The sequence below is a fragment of the Lycium ferocissimum genome, chromosome 3, assembly GCF_029784015.1.
Source record: "Lycium ferocissimum isolate CSIRO_LF1 chromosome 3, AGI_CSIRO_Lferr_CH_V1, whole genome shotgun sequence".
Taxonomy (NCBI): domain Eukaryota; kingdom Viridiplantae; phylum Streptophyta; class Magnoliopsida; order Solanales; family Solanaceae; genus Lycium; species Lycium ferocissimum.
The window spans coordinates 36,621,354-36,633,340 of NC_081344.1; positions in this window are offsets into that span (position 1 = coordinate 36,621,354).

Consider the following 11,987-nt stretch of genomic DNA (forward strand, 5'->3'; position numbering starts at 1 on the left):
ATATAATCGAGCCTCGGGGTGACTCCACTCTCTAACTCTTAGTATGATATGTGATTGTTATTCGTCTGTAATGTTGAAAATGTTGGTATAGTTGAAATATGATCTCGTTATTTATTACATGATGGACTAGTATGTAATGTACAAGAGTTCTTATTTTTTTTTAAAAGGAATTGCATAAGTATGCTTGGTTTTTATATAACGTAACATGCTATTGTCCAAGAATTAATTTTGTTACTATTCATTGAGTCTCAAAAATGTTTTACATATATATGTGGTTGCTTATTACTCGCTCGTGCTTACCTATATCCTTCAACGAGTCCGGGCCGGGCACGTTCTCGTGCGCCGATCTATTATACTATTCGTGAGTCCCTCGGCTAGAGGGCGGGACACGTTATATATATATATATGATGATGATGATGATGTGATGATATGATGATTTGGAGATGGAGGCCGGAGGGCATATATTCCTTATTCACCGAGTCCCTTACAAAAGGGCCGGGACACGAATATGCTTACGTTTATGATGTTATGATTATAAATACCGAGTCCACTTACTAAAGGCCGGACACGTTATATATGTTATATACGGAATGATTATGCGATTTTGATTATAAAGCATTATATTGACATTGATATGAGACGATATAAATGAAGTATGTTTAAAGGCAAGTTTTATGAAACTACTTTTGTTGTATTGAGTCCTATACACCTTGTCTCAGATATGATTCTATTTACTATGTTTCACGCTTTACATACTCAGTACATATTTCGTACTGACCCCCTTTCCTCGGGGGGCTGCGTTTCATGCCCGCAGGTACAGACACACGCTTCGGAGATCCGCCAGCTTAGGATATCTACTCAGCTATTCCAGAGTGCTCCTTTGTTCCGGAGCATAGTTTCGTGGTATAACCTTTTGATATGTACATATGTTATCGTTCAGGGTACGACGGGGCCCTGTCCCGCCATATGATATCGTTGTCACTCCTAGAGGTCTGTGGTCACATGTGTGGGTCTGTGTGTAGTTGATGTTTTGTTGTGCGAACATGACTTGTGTTTGGGGCGTTCCCATTTGTAGTGGCAGCCTTGCCGGCTTGCGTAGATATATGTTCATTATGGCGGTATTGTGTATGAAGGTAGCATACTCGGCTTGTGTTTTGTTGGGACGTTCCCCTATATATATATATAACGACCTTGCCGGCTCTTATGCGATATTAAGCCGTTATAGTACGTAGCTCTTCGGGGAGATAAGTAGCTTCGACTTACATATGTTTTGCCCTTATACTTATATCAGCTCGTTCATGCTAGCAGTGTATGACTATAGATAACAAGTGTATACGAGTGCCCGGCTCGGGCACTAGTCATGGCCTACGGGGTTGGGTCGTGACAGGATTCTTAATACCGGGGTGCCTAACACCTTCCCCGGGGGATCACCAGAACCCTTACCCAGACTTTGGTAGATTAGGTTTCTTTTAGGATAGTCGTAAAATAACTATTTTAAAATGAACCCTTTTCAAACTGATTTTCCTAATTTACTAAAAATTAGATGGCGACTCTAGAATGTATCCGTTAGAGCATCATTAAGTGGTTGGCGGGTTTTTCTGACTTTTCCGGTACGATTCACAACCGTACTTCCCCAGGACACCTCCCTTCTTTTATGAGGTATGTGCGAGTCGGTTAAACTTAAAAATTTCCAATGCCCACTACAGATGGCGACTCTGCTGGGGACAATCTAAGGTTCTAACCATAAAGGTTCCAATATTGTTTGCCTTATGTGATGTAAATTGTTTATGTGATATAAATTGTTTATGTGTTTAAATTTCCGCAAAATATAACTGTCATTCATGCATGCATACTCCGCCACTCCTGGCATTTATTTTACATTTTGTTCCAAGGGTGACGACGCGGGATTAGCTGGGGTCATACCTTCACTAAAAAACCTTTAATATATTCTTTGGAGGTCTCTAAGGTCGAGTGGGTATGCGGTCATCCCACAGCCTTAGAGAACCCACCCCTAGCTAGTCTGCTTGGGTAACCTATGTCATTCGTTTGAAAACCACTCTAGAATGATTAGCGTAAAGTGAAGCCAAATCCTTATTGATATAGCGCATACTGACCATAGACCGATTTGGGTATCTCAGACCTACCTAAATCGGACAGGAAAGACACCTTACTGTGTTCAGACGGGGTAAAAATTAGAAGGCACCGCATCCCACTATTTGCTATTTGGAAGCATTAATGTGCCAAGTGTGAAACAGATTGTTGTTCCTGGGGGCGGGGAACTAACAATTTTTTGTCTTGCATATGTCTCACGATGTGCAGTTTGACATGGTTGTGGGTCCACTACCAGGTTTAGTGATATGGTGGAAGGGTTTGCCTAACGATCAAAAGAAAGAAATTAAGAGTTGTGTAGGGCATTTGCCTTCATTGATGAATATGATTGGGGATCCGAGTCTGTTGGAGATCATTATTGGATATTGGGACAGCGACAGAACGGTATTCAGATTCGGAGAAATAGAGATGACTCCCACTTTAGAAAAAATTAGAGATGTTCTGGAAAGTGTAGGAAGTGCTAACAGATCCAAAAAGAAACCAGCACAAAATCTTCTTATCCCTCACAAGCCTACCCCAAAAGAAATCAAAGACATGTTTGTTGTCAACAAAGCCGATTGGGCGCAGGGACCCACTATAGCCTTCAGAAAGTTATATGGGAGGTATGCATCCAAACAGGGGTACAAGGAGAATATCCTTGAGTTTTCGTCACCCCAATCCTGGGAAGCCAACCGAACACTAGCATTTATCACTTTCCTGTGAGGGACCATGGTATTCCCGCAAAACACCTCCCTAGTTATTGACACCCGTGTTGTCTTTGTTGTTCATGCTATTCTTAGGAGGGTCACAATGAATTGGGTTATCAAATATTCTAACATCACCCCTATTATTCTATCAGATATATACCGAGCTTTAGGAAAGTGTCGTGACCATTACTACTATTTCCAAGGGTGCAACCTCCTAGTCCAATGGTGGATACGTAAGCATTTGGATAGGAATGGCTTACCTACTCGCCGAGATCCTGCCCTAAGAGAGGATGATTTGGGAGTCACTGCTATGCCGTGCAGGGTTCAGGATAAAAAAGGATGGGCCCATATCTTCTCCATATTGAGAGAGGAACTTATCAGATTGAGGGTGCCTGATTTTCATTCCAAGACTGTTTGTATTAAAAGCCGTAGGCGTCCATATCTACCACTTATGGGCATTAGGGGAATCAGACTTTACGCGCCATTGAGAGTACTCAGACAGTTTGGCATGAGACATGTTGTTCCAAATGTGGGTAATATGGGAGAATTTGTACGAGTTTATGAGGAAGGACGTATACAAGGTATAAAAGATGCTCAGAAAGATTGGAAGAATGTGATAAGAGAAGATGAATTAGACAAGGATCCCAACAACCCAAGTCATGATGAAAATTACTACGAGTGGCTTAGGGCTGAGTTAGCTGAAACTGCCACTCTAGGACCATATCTGTACAGATTTCCCAAGGATAGGGAAGCTGCGAATGCAATCCAAGTTAGGAGAATGAAACGACGAATAGAAGGAAGAGAAATGGATCATCAAGCACAGATAGAATATGATCAGAAGATAATTGAGAGTTAGACAGACGAGGCTGATACTTCATTGGAAAGCTTGGAATGCTTCGTTAAGAAAGCCATAGATACGGGGTCGTCATTACTGGATAATCAGAGGGGTCAATGGATCGGGACAACATTGATGCTAGCACATATAGCCATTCAGACTGCCGCCGGAGGGCCAAGAGGGCGTGAGATAATAAAGAGCAGATTTCTATCCGTAAAATGGACTTTACTTGATTATCGTATTTACTTTAAAATCCTTGTAATCCCACGTGGGAGAATATCATTAATGAAAAGCACTGGGATTTTATTTTTTAGGAACAATACATTTGTGTTACATATGGCACAATTTTGCTTCATACGCTAGTAGCCTCGGAGTAACGAGGTATAGGAAAGCGAGTTATATATTGCCTAAATGCTTATTTGGCATAACTGTTCTGTGTGGAAAATCCTATACATTGTCAAAATTCTTAATTGGTTCATATTCCGGCCACTACCCCAAATCAAAACAAAATTAGACCCACGTTTTGATTTGCTAAATAGGAAATGGAGACTCCAGACAGCATGAGTGCAACTTTGCCCTATGTCAACCTAGTCAGTGATGACGAGGGCACAAAGGCAGTAAGTGAGAAAAATCGACAATGGGATGAAAGAATGGCTTTAGCCACTGCCAGGATGAAAGAAGCAGTGCAGACTACTAAGGCAACCAATAAGAAAATGAAAGAAGCAGAAACCCTCCTAGCTTATGTTGAGGAACTAACCAAACAGCACTCCGCCAATCTGGTAAAGTGGGGGAAGGCGCCTGAAGCACCACTTGGGAGCTATGTCCCACTTAGCCAACAAGAAGGGCTTGACCCCATACCATATGGAGAAGACGAACTACTTATCCCCAACCTGAATACTTATGGAAGCCCACGCGACTCCTAACTTGAGAAGCCTCCTGTCTCCTGCACAATTGTTCTTAAAGGCACAAGATCGCACAATTGGGGTGCGCCAGTAGAACTGTCAAAACAAGAAATTTTGAAAACTTTGGGGAACATTGGGGTGTATGCACAAAGCCCAAACTTGCTGCCACCGTGCGCTCCTTCTATGGGTTACAGAAAATACCTCTAAACTGAGGTCAATCAGGGCATACCGCCAATGAGTGCGTAGCATTAGAAAGAAAACTTATCCAATAGATCGATCAGGGGAGGATTAGTCAACTGTGGGGGCCCCACTCTTTCCTGACTCATGACCAAAGAAGAAATTACCCAGAAAGTATATCAAAGGTCAGGTTCTGGAGAAGTGATTTTTCCAGATTTGAGGAGTCATATGCCAGGATTGACTCTTTACTATGCAGCGTGAAAAAGATAAGGGCGTTACCCCCGAGCATAGCGAGGTCACCCAGGATCCTCGGAAGAAAGAATTTGCACATATCACCATGGTCGCCCGGCCACGACATTGAAGAATGTGTGGACTTCAAGCTCGAACTAGAACATCTCGTGAATGAAGGCCATATTTGGATTGTCGCAGGAAGGCAAGGATAGAAGATGAAGGAGAAAGAAGACAATGAAGATCTGTTTAATAGGGTTGGATAGAAAAACATAAGTATCCCTTTACTGCTTTTAATAAGATAAAGCATCCCTTTTCCTTTTTATGTGAGTGGAACCATGCCGACCTGAGGTCCCATTGGGGATACGTGGGAAGCTATATAAGGCCTGGTCAGGGTAGAAAAATTAAGTTTCGGGTAGCATAGGAAAAAAATTTCTGTGTACGCCTAAACTACGGATGGACCTAATTTCCCTTTGGTAGGATACATAGGCAGTCTATTTAAGACTCGGTCCTTTTATAATAAAAATTAAAATCCCCCTTAGTATAGGATGGTAGAAGCAAATCAACCATACAAACCTTTTACCACAGACCAGACCAAAATACCTTGGAATGCGAATCAATCAAGGAGTTGAAAGTATATGATTCTATGTGCTATAAACTATGAACAATGTGATATTTTGTGTTTCGTGCTTAAGCCTAATGCTAACTTGAAAGCTTTTGAGTTGTTTTCTCTTATAGACAGGGGTCGATAATGTTACACCTCAAAAAATCATCCGTTGATGTATAGTGAATAGACTAACGAAGGGCATGAATTATATGATGATCCGATAAGTAAGAAATAACATTTGATGATCCTAATTGAGATTTCAAAGACAATCGAAGTAAGAGAAGAAAGTTGGCCGAGAAAGGCAAGGTATACGTTATGTATCGAAAAAGATTTATGAGCAACAAGTTAATGGTGACTTAATGATGTCTTGGAGAAGAGTTATAACATCCCTTAGATTATTAATGAGGTGTTAAACAAGTGTTAAGAAGGTTCCATAAGGATTGGAGATCAAACGAGACGACGAGAACGAAATTCGAAAAGCTGGGCAATATACGGTCCAACATACAGATCGTATAAAACATACTGGCTGTATGTTAGGCTGTATGTTCTGCCCAGAATGGAAGCCCTCACTGGACCAAAGATACAGCCAGACATACGGTCCCTATAAAAGATATGGACTGTATGTTGGTCCGTGAAACCGAGTCGGGACAGATTTTAAAATTGATATAAGGGACCTCAACCTCATTTATTTCATTTCATTTTCTCACTCCACTTCAAGAACTCTCTAGAAAGCTCTCCATCCTTCTTCCACAAGAACTCAAGAGAGATTTATGATCAACTTCATCAAACCAAGGAAATCAAGTGTAAGAAACTCATTAGAGTTCATCAAAGTCAAGAAATCCCATTGGAAGTGAACTAGGGTTTTGGCTCAAGTGAAGTATTTCCACTCAAGGCTTATTCCTACACTATCTAAGTTAAGTTTTATGATCATTCCATGTTGTTTAAGGTATTGAGATGTTGAAAGACTTGGGTTGTAGAAGGAGATAGGAAATGGGTCATGAATATGAGAATAGTGGCATTTTTGAGTAGTAGTTTGAAATGAGTCATGATTCTTGATATGTTGTGTTTATAAGTATGTTATAAATGACATTAAGAACATGGGATAAGAATTATATGTGAGAAAACATATTAGTGTACTATGACCATGATTATGGATGAATGGAAGTGAAATTGTGAAATGTGGATAATGTAGGTGTATGAAGATTATTGCTTATGGTGTTGTGAATTTAATTATAGATGTTTGGGAGTTGATATATGGTATGAGGAAAGTTTTATAAACAAAGGAAATGCTGCCCAATTTTCTCTAGCTTTAATTGAGCATGTTCATGTAATGATTAGCTAACGATAATACGAACTCTCTTGGAGGTAGAAACTTGAGCGTTGAAGGAGAACGATCAAGTGATAGAATAGCTAAACGAAAAGGTATGTGAGGCTAGTATTTTCCTTCTAAGGCATGACTCCAATGGCATGAATTCTCCTATTTTCCCATGACCTTCTTACATTCCGGCAATCATGAGTCTATGTTTATGAAGAGCCTTATATGAGATGAGGTAAGATAATGACGATGATGAGCTTAAGTCTAAAGATTTTAAAGTTCATGATATGATGCTTCTATAAAGCTAATGATCCAAATTATGATTTATTGATATTGTTCTTTGTGCCACACTCACCTTATACGCTAATTCCTTCAAGGTGAGGTAGAATGCTTATGAGTGCTCTATAATGGCATCGGGGGTTTGCGACCTTATGTCACCCCGATAAAGTATAGTTGTCTTTGAGTCTATATGCATGCATTATGATGAGTACATGATGATGATATTACACCGCGCCTATATGGCCGGGCGGTTCTTACTAAGGCGGGCAGCGTATACACCATGTCTAGATGGCATGGGCAGACACCACTAGTGGGCGGCATGAGATGGTTACCCCGGATGTGGGAGGCCTGGACGTAGGCTAATGATGACCACATCGTACCTATATGGTCGGGAAGCTTATACATATACATATGCATACATGATATGATGATGATGTTTATGAAGTAAGTCAGCATGCATTACTTCTATTAAAACTGACAGCCAGTCACAGATTGTTCTTCATTGATATCCTTCTATTTCATTGATGTATCGCTATTGTTTATGCCTTACATACTCAGTACAATATTCATACTGACGCCCTTTTCTTTGGATGCTGTGCTCATGCCCACAGGTAGACAGGGAGGTGATCCAGATTCATAGGAGCTATCAGCAGACTTTGAGAGCACTCCATTGTCCGGAGGTGCCATTGCTTATTATTTTGTGTATATACTTTTGGGCACGATGGGGTCCTGTCCCGTCCATATGTCTAGTACTCTAGTAGAGGCTCGTAGATACGTATGTGTGGGTAGTATGGTCTCATGATTTCCTCATTGTATGTATATCATTTTGATAGCCGAAGGGCTTATGCTTATAAAGGTAATTATGTTTCAAGTGAAAATGGTTCTTCTATGATTATAAGCATGAGATTAATGAATGATCGAAGGATGAGTATGAGTTACTAGTAGCATGAGCGGTGCTCGGCGGTTAGCCCTGGGTACTCGTCATGGCCCCTAGTCGGGTCGTGACAGATTCGCTAGCACCAGTCACTCGATCAAAAAATGCCTCAGTGTCCTTAAACCCTCAAGAAGAAAACATGTCTGAAACTCCCCCACCAAACATAAATCCTTTAGTAGAAGGTACCCCAACCGCAGACATAGCCAAAATGCCTCTGGAAGAAGCTATCAATATACTGATGAGACAATTGGCTAAGGCCAGAGAAGAGGCGGACCGCCTAAGGGCTGAGAAAGAAAATACCAGTATTACCACTAATACTGAGGCTAGGAGACCTCCACCCACTTTCCCAAATCTGGATTTACCAATTCCCGATCACTTTCCTCAAACCTAAACTGGGGCCACCTTCTAGACTCCACTACGCCGAAATACCACCCATGTGGGGAGTTCCTCCCACCATACCCTGGCTTTTTAAACACCGGTTCACATAACAAACGCAAATGCTTATCAAGCCCTTCGGGCAGCAGGATTTCCAGCGACTCATCCCACACAACCAAATGTCATCTTTCAAGAGCATGTCACCCATATTGACTCTTCGCCAGAATTGGAAAATATGGAAATGTTCTTTGAAGCCAGAATAGACAAAATAGAGAAAGAGATGGGTAAGAAGATTGCTGAGCTGGAGCATGGCTCCAAGAAGAAAGAAGGGTTGAGGTTGTTACACCTCGTAAAAATTTTCGTTATTGCACAGTGAATAGACTAATGAAGGGCATGAAGTATACGATGTTTCAATAAGTAAGAAATAGCATTTGATGATCCTAATTGGGATTTCAAAGACATTCGAGGTAAGAGAAGAAAGTTTGCCAAGAAAGGCAAGGTATACGATATGTATCGGGTAAGATTTACGAGTAACAAGTTAATGATGACTTAATGATGTTTTGGAAGAAGATTTATAACATCCCTTAGATTGTTAATGAGGTGTTAAACAAGTGTCAAGAAGGTTCCATAAGGATTGGAGATCGAACGAGTCGACGAGAACGAGTTTCAGAATAACTGGGCATTATACGGTCCAACATACTGGCCGTATGTTAGGCCGTATATTCTACCCAAAAATGCAGCCCTCACTGGACCAAATCTACGGCAACACATACAGTCCATATAAATTATACAGACCGTATGTTGGTCCGTAGGGCGGAATCGAGGACGGGTTCTAAATTAATATAAGGGACCCCGAGTTCATTTCATTTTCACTCCCGCTTACTCTCAAGAACTCTCTAGAATATTTCTCCACACCTTTTCCACAAGAACTCAAGAGAAATTGATGATCAACTTCATCAAACCAAGAGAATCAAGTGCAAGAAACTCATTAAGGTTCATCCAAGACAAGAAATCCAAGTGGAAGTGGAACCAGGTTTTTGCTCAAGTGAAGTGTTTCCACCCAAGGTCCATTCCTACACCCTCTAAGGTAAGTTTTATGGTCATTCCATGTTGTTTAAAGTATTGAGAGGTCGAAAGACTTGGATTGTAGAAAGAGATAGAAAATGGGTCATGAATGTGAGAATAGTACCATTTTTGGGTAGTAGCTTGGCATGAGTCATGATTCTTGATATGTTGTGATTATAGTTATGTTATAAATGATATTAAGAACATGGGATAGACATTGTATATGAGTGAATATAATAGTGTGCTATGACCATGGTTACGGATGATTTGAAGTGAATTGGGAAACATGGATAATGTAGGTGAATAAAGACTATTGCTTATGATGTTGTGAGTGTTATTATAGACGTTTGGGAGTTGATATATGATATGGGGAAAGTTGTATAAACAAAGGAGATGCTGTCCAATTTTCTCTATCTTTAGTCAAGTATGCTAAGCTATCGATTATCTAATGTTAGTATAAACTCAAATGAAGGTAGAAACGTGAGCATTGAAGGAGAACGTTCAAGTGATAGAATAGCTAAACTAAAAGGTATGTAAGGCTAACCCTTCTTTCAATAAGGCATGGTTCCTTGGCTATATATCTATCCTTTCATGAGTCGATAATGTCCTCCAAATGATTCTATCTTTAAAGCTACTAAAGCTCATGATTTTCGTTATGTTTACGATTCTACTAAATTCCTCATATGATGGGTGATCCTCTAAGGATAGATGGAATGAGACGACGGTAGTAATGATGACGAAGATGATTATGAGCTCTTATGTATATGAGTTTATGTATGACTATTATGTAACACCGAGCTTATATGGCTAGTGTGGGAAGTTACATTGGGGCTTGTGCCGATTAGGTTCAGAGGTTTGCTACGCATGTGGTCGGCCAGGCCATATTATGCGTGATTTCCTCTCGGTTGGTGGTAGAGGTAGGACCCAACCTTCAGGGTCGGTAGCCGGATCATCGTCATCTATATGCCCTATGGGACCAGGTTCACATACGCCAGTCGGCCATGGTAGAGGCAGAGGGAGATTCCCCAGTTCTAGCGGTCCTCAGCACCATATTTATGCTTTGGCTGGACGCTAAGATCTTGAGTCTTCTCCTGATGTTGTCATAGGTATATTATCGGTATTTTCTCATGATGTATATGCTTTGATAGATCCGGGCTCCACATTGTCATATATTACTCCATATATTGCGGGTCGGTTTGGAGTCAAGCCGGAGTCGATCAAACCTTTTGAGGTGTCTACACCCGTTGGTGAATCGGTAATAGCTAGCCGAGTATATAGAAATTGTGTAGTTGTGATTTGTGACCATCGTACTATGGTTGACTTACATGAGTTAAAAATGGTGGACTTTGATGTTATCATGGGTATGGATTGGTTGGCTTCTTGCTATGCCAATGTTGATTGTAGAATGAAAATGGTTCGCTTCTAGTTTCCGAGAGAACCAGTTTTAGAATGGAAGGGAAATCTTTATGCGTTACCAAAAGGTAGGTTTATTTCCTATCTAAAGGTAAGGAAGATGATCGCAAAGGGTTGTATTTACCATCTAGTTCGGGTTCAAGATGTAGAAGCTGAACCGCCAACTCTTCGATCGGTCCCCGTGGTGAATAAGTTTACGGATGTGTTCTGGAAGAGCTTCCGGGCTTCCCTCAGGAAGCGGGAGATTGATTTTGCTATAGATGTGCTACTCTTTGGATACAAAACCTATATCTATCCCTCTCCTTACGAATGGCTCCGCGGAGTTGAAAGAATTGAAGGAGCAATTGAAAGACTTGCTTGAGAAAGGCTTTATTAGGCCTAGCTCATCCCCGTGGGGAGCACCAGTGTTGTTTGTCCGAAAGAAAGATGGCTCCTTGCGAATGTGCATTGACTATCGGCAACTGAATAAGGTGATGATTAAGAAGAAATATCCTCTTCCGAGGATTGATGACTTATTTGATCAATTACAAGGTGCCAAATGGTTTTCAAAGATATATTTGAGATCCGGGTATCATCAAGTGAGAGTTAGGGAGAAAGATATCCCTAAGACAGCCTTCAGAACAAGATATGACCATTTTGAGTTCCGGGTAATGTCATTTAGGCTAACTAATGCACCGGCAGTATTTATGGATTTGATGAACAATGTGTTCAGGCCCTTCCTAGATTTATTTGTGATTGTATTCATCGACGACATCTTGGTGTATTCCAAATCCGAGGCAGAGCATGCAGATCATTTGCATACTGTCCTTAGAGTTCTTCAAACTCGAGAGTAATTTGACAAATTTTCTAAGTGTGAGTTTTGGTTGAACTCAGTGACATTTTTAGGGCACATCATTTCAGCCGATGCTATCGGGTAGATAGCCAAAAGATTGAGGCCGTGAAGACTTGGCCAAGGCCCACGACTCCTACGGAGGTTCGTAGTTTTTTGGGCTTAGCAGGTTATTACAGGAGATGTGTAGAAGGCTTTTCTTCTATTTCTGCACCACTTACAAAGCGACCCG